Source organism: Pantherophis guttatus, chromosome 1 (assembly GCF_059756535.1).
Source record: "Pantherophis guttatus breed Tessera chromosome 1, ASM5975653v1, whole genome shotgun sequence".
In the NCBI taxonomy this organism is placed as follows: domain Eukaryota; kingdom Metazoa; phylum Chordata; class Lepidosauria; order Squamata; family Colubridae; genus Pantherophis; species Pantherophis guttatus.
The window spans coordinates 277,226,445-277,232,015 of record NC_142063.1 but is presented as its reverse complement, the minus strand read 5'-3'; the positions used below and the strand labels follow the sequence as shown (position 1 = coordinate 277,232,015).

Genomic DNA, 5,571 nt, shown 5'->3' with positions numbered 1-5,571 from the left:
TGTGGCAACCCTTTAGATATTGGAACACTACTATCATGTCACACCTAGTCCTTCTTTTCATTAAACTAGACATACCCAATTCCAGCAAGCATTCTTTATACGTTTTAGCCTCCAGTCTCCTAATCCTCTTTGTTTCTCTTCTGCGCACTTTTTCTAGAGTCTTTCTTTTGGGGAGTTGGGAAAGATACTCCAGTAAATGTAATATGTGATAGAAATTTTGGAGGAAATATAGGCTGGATTTAGCAGTAAAGTAAATTGGTATGTATATGTCAGTGATTATGACATATATATGGCTTCTGATCGTCATGTGATTATGTTGAACAGAAACAGAAAATACATTTAAAATTTATTTTACAGAGACAGGAGCAGCCTACCTTGGCCATAAAGATCTGACTCTCCAAAGATCTGAACCTGTTGTATATCTTCATTTTCTAGGATTCTTAATTTTGCCTACTCATTAATGTGATAAAGAAATTGTAAAGTTTCAAATGAAATCAGATTAAATCTGTGTTAAGGTCATAGACCAGCGAAGTTTATTTTAGTAAACTAAATCCAGAACTCAACACATATAAAACAACCCCAATTACTACAATTCACAAAAATCGAAATAATGATATTTTTTGCCTTTCTACCTCAGATTACGCCACTTAACATGAATGATTCAGCAATTTCTGACAATGAAGTTTGGTAATTATGTTCCTTAGATATAGCAGTCGCCAAAAATACCCTTTCAAATGTTATGATACTTGTAGGCCATCTGGAAAGCTGAATTTCAGTACATACGCTGTCAAAACAAACTTGAAATTATAAAATGTTTGAAAAAGTGGGATGTTTTCTCACTTAGCACTCAGAGCTTGGGACACGTCCTGGAATCATCATAGAGACTTCCATTCCAGTGCAAAGAAAGGCAAACATCAGATAAGACAGAATGTTGGGCTGTGGAAGTTCCCTTGTCTCTTCACATTTTCAGTCTGATGACTGGAGAGAAAGGGGATTTCCAGAATCAGAAGACTGCAATATCCGCATATAGGCAAGCACTGACAGTATAGTCGAACCAGCTATTTTAAGCCTGTCCTTTGTGCATGCTTATTCATCCTTTTTTTAAAAAAAATCTATTTCTATCTCCAAATAAAAGCTACAGGGTGTGACCACAGCTGGACTATTTGGAATCACCTAGCTATCTCCAGGGTCGAGAAATATCTACAATTTCCAATTTTTCTTATAATGTAAGGGATAACAAAGCATCATGGTAAATCATATAAATGTATAACTTACTAGATCTCAAAAAAAGAAGGTACTTTGGTACTATTTAATCTCGCTAAGCTATTTCTATTTTCCATAACCATGTTGGGTTATAGGTCAAGATATCTGGAAAACACCTTGTTAAAATTTCTTTATTAAAAATTAGCTGTATTAAAAAGATATCTGGAAATCCTGAGGTTGCCTCCTTCTCCTGCTAGGCATCAGAAAAAGCAATGACAAAAACATTTTATGTTATTGACATGAAAACTACATGGATTCATCCTTGAAATCACCAAGAGTTGATCTTACGTTGAAAGATTTGCTTCTATAGAACCCAGTTCCAATTATTATCTGCATTAGAAACCATTAACTAAAATAATGAGAAATAGAATATTTGAGTGAGACATACTTCAGCCTATTCTAATCCCCAAATGTTCTCATACTTTTTCAAAATAACAAAGTTTTGAAAAGATCAAAACATTAACATTAAATGAGAAAAATGTAGCAGAGTTACCTCATAGCAGAGCTTAATCGAAAAATCACTCTGAAATAAACTTACTAGTGAGTAAGCCTAGAGTAACATGAACATGATACAGATTGCACTATAAGTAGCAGACTGGCACATTGAAAAAAAGGTAAAACACAAATAAATTAAATAGCAGATTATTGCTTCTATGTCCGTTCTGTGTACTGTATGTATAATGCAGTGGGTAAATATCTCATTTATTTGTGCAGTTTTGAGGTCACCTGACTCTCAGTAACTCTGGGTAGCTTACAGTTTAGAAAAATGCCAAAACTAAACAGACAAACAAAAAAAGGAAGAAATAGTTCACAAGCAGCTCAAAGACTGGTATCTAAATAAAATGTCCATCCAACAGGGATGCAAGCATTGCCCTGCCCAAAACCTGGGAGAATAGCTAAGTCTTTAATAACTCCCTGAACATCAGCAAGATGGGAGACATCTGGATTTTTTGGGGGGGAGGGGAGATAATAGCTATGATATTGATATTAATTACTGTGGAGTTATTTATTTATTTAATTAATTTATATACCGCCCTTCTCCCGAAGGTCTCAGGGCCGTGAACAGCCATAATAAAAACAATGTACAAAATAGAATTTACAAAGAATTACAAAGTGTGATGCAGAATCCAGTTGATTTATACTGAAGTACGCAACATTAAGAGTTTCCAGAACTGAACCAAGACTGGTAGATTTTAGTTTCTTTTCTGATGATCCAAAGTAGGGCTTAATGCAATCAGAGAAGATGAAACAATAGACTGGGTCATGTTCATAATTAAAACCATGGACTAAAACTATGATATCACATACATTTAAAAAGGCCTCCGAAAATAAAAAGATGTTGGTAGCAAAACACACAGACCCATACCCCCACATGTGTCTTGGTCATCAAAGAAAGTTACACAGACAATGTTACACCACAGAACCTTGGTTAGGCAGTGGTTAGAATGCAGTATTGCAGGCTAACCCTGCCGACTGCCAGCAGTTCGATCTTAACCAGTTCCAGATTGATTCAGCCTTCTATTCTTCCAAGGTCGGTAAAATGAGGACCCAGATTGTACCTTTATCTAGCAAAGAGTGGGGTTACTTGATTACTAGAGGGTGAGAAACGGCAGCAAATGCTTTCCAAGCATTATTTCTGATTTATAATTTTTTTAGAGCCAGTTTACTGTAGTGGTTAAGGCACCAGGCTAGAAGCCAGGCGCCTGTGAGTTCTAGTCGTACCTTAATCATGAAAGCTGGCTGGATGACTTTGGGCCAGTCACTTTTAGGCCAACACTGTCTCATAGGGTTCTTGTTTTGGGGAAAATAGGAGGATGAAGGAATATTAGGTATGTTCACTGTCTTGAGTTATTTATTAAAATAATAAAGGTAGGATAGAAATAAATGAATTTATGCAAATGCACTGTTTTGCTGTGGGAGCATGAGATTTCACTCCATGAAAAAAGGTATTGTTTCTTTGATTCTTCTACCTAAGACCAAAGGATATATTTACAAAGCAGTATTTTGTGATTGTTTAAATACAGTGGCTTTTCTTTCAAAATCCCCTAACAGAGGCTCCTCTGCCTGTTGCCAAAACATCCATCTTTTGCGGGAGAGAAAATGACATTTCAGGTTTGCTCGCTCCTCTCTGGCAGATTGATTACTAATTACCAGCTTCCCTACATGTCCTTCTATGGGGATACTCTACCTGCGGTGACTTTTCTGAGAATGACTGCTGGGAAGGCTGTTGGAGAAGCTGGCAGGGAATTACAGAAGAGAAGGAAATGGCATTTTGCTATGAGAAGACCTTTCCTCCAGGGTCATCTACAGAGGTATGTCAAAAAAGTTACAATGATGGCTGTGGCTGTATGTAAAAGAATTCATATTGTCGCTGTCATCTAAACTCTGTAGTTGTCCCTGCTCCCATCCCAGGCATGGTTGGCATTAGACTGGGATTTTCAGCACACAGATTACATTGGGATTTTTTCATGTATGATTACATTGGCTTTTATATGTTTTTGTTACATAGATACTCCTTGACTTTCAGCCACATCTGGGCCCAGAACTTCTATTACTAAGCAATATGGTAATTAAATGAGTTGTGCCCAATTTCATGACTTTTTTTTTTTTTTTTGCTGTGATTGTTAAGTAAATCATGCAGTCATTAAGTCAATCGGGCTTCCTCCTTTGACTTTACTTTTCAGAAGCTGAGTGAGAAGGTCACAAATAGGGATCACATGAACCAGGGATGTTGCAAGTGTCATAAATACATGCCAGTTGCCAAGTGCCCAAATTTTGATCACATGACTACAAGGACATCATCATCATCATCATTATTTGAATTCATATTGCCGCCTATTCGCCCATAGCGATTCAAGGTGGTTTACAGAATATTGCGATGGTCATAAGTGGAAGACAAATTGCAAGTCACTTTTTTCAGCAGTCGTATCTTGTTTTGTTCTGCAAAACAAATGGCTATAAGTTGATGGCTACCGATATACTTTAAAGGTGATGATTAAGAGTCTTAGTTGTGTTTGTTACTTATTGTTTACTGTTTTAAATGAGTCCTTCTGATTTTTGACGGGTATAGACTAACATAGCTCTTTCCCCACAGTGTTTTCAATGCCGGAATGTTGTAATCTGCTCGGGCTTTGTGGATTAGAAATCAACAGCAACCCAAGACATCAACACATCAAGCTGTAATAGAGTCATGGCTTATGGACTCATCCATCGAAGTTTACATTATACCGGGTTTGACATCCTGTTAGTGCCTAGTGAAATCTTTCAGTCTTTCCAGGAATTCTTCATTTTGATTTCTTTTTTGTGTAAGACTGTGTTTGTATGCTAAGTTGCTGATTTTAATAGTTTTATAAAACTGTAGCATCAAAGTGATAGTGTTCATTAATATTTTGATTTTCTGTGCCCTTCTGCCAGTTTGGCCAGCAAAATCCTCTCGTTGGAGCTTTTAGTATAGTTCCAAGATTTTTCAGAAAGTGATGCTTTGTCATTTGAGGTGGGGTGACTGGTGGAAACCTATATAGGAGCTTCTGCAAGTATAACTTCTTTATCTTATGGTGTGGTAGGACTAAAAACAACAACAACAAAATGTGCAGCATACAGGATATTACTCTGTTTTTCCGACAGCATTAAGAGAGAAGGCTGGAAGCTGGGCCTGATTCTGAAATGGACTGGGAACCATGGAAGCCAAGGAAGAGAAGTTGCAGAAGGTCAATTCCTTCCTTATCTTACCAGTGAAAATGCTCCACTGGATCAGAAAAGACAGGAAGACCAGCTACAGGTTCATGAAAGTCATACTCTGGACCACCCCAGTGTATTTTTATGAGCCGAGGTGGCGCAGTGGTTAGGGTGCAGTACTGCAGCTACTTCAGCTGACTGCTAGTTCAGCAGATCAGCGGATCAAATCTCACCGGCTCAAGGTTGACTCAGCCTTCCATCCTTCCGACGTGGGTAAAATGAGGACCCAGATTGTTGGGGGCAATATGCTATTTAGTATACTGTCTTTGGTGTAAGCCGCCCAGAGTCCTTGGAGAATGGGCGACATAGAAATATGAATAATAAAATAAATAAATATGTATTAGTGTATTATTTTATCTTATTTTTATACACTATAGGGCTGGTCTTATGAACAATAAACCATGTTAACAGATTATTAACAGTTTAAGCTTGTGTAGCTTAGGACTTTGGCTCCACGAAGTCACATTACCTACCTCACCTCAGGGCTTCTTCAAGTTTTCAGACAGGGATATTTTGTACGCCTATCTGGAGATGCCAAGGATTAATCTCAGAGCCTTTTGTATGCAAAGCACA

At 37.6% G+C, this 5,571-nt stretch overlaps 1 long non-coding RNA gene across 1 annotated transcript; it reads left to right on the top strand.

The window, feature by feature from the left end:
• Positions 1 to 3,426: 3,426 nt before the first annotated feature.
• Positions 3,427 to 5,336, top strand: LOC148116863 (uncharacterized). Its single transcript, XR_015733884.1, has 2 exons — positions 3,427 to 3,575; positions 4,358 to 5,336. It is a non-coding gene; the product is annotated as an uncharacterized LOC148116863 (long non-coding RNA).
• The last annotated feature ends 235 nt before the right edge of the window (positions 5,337 to 5,571 follow it).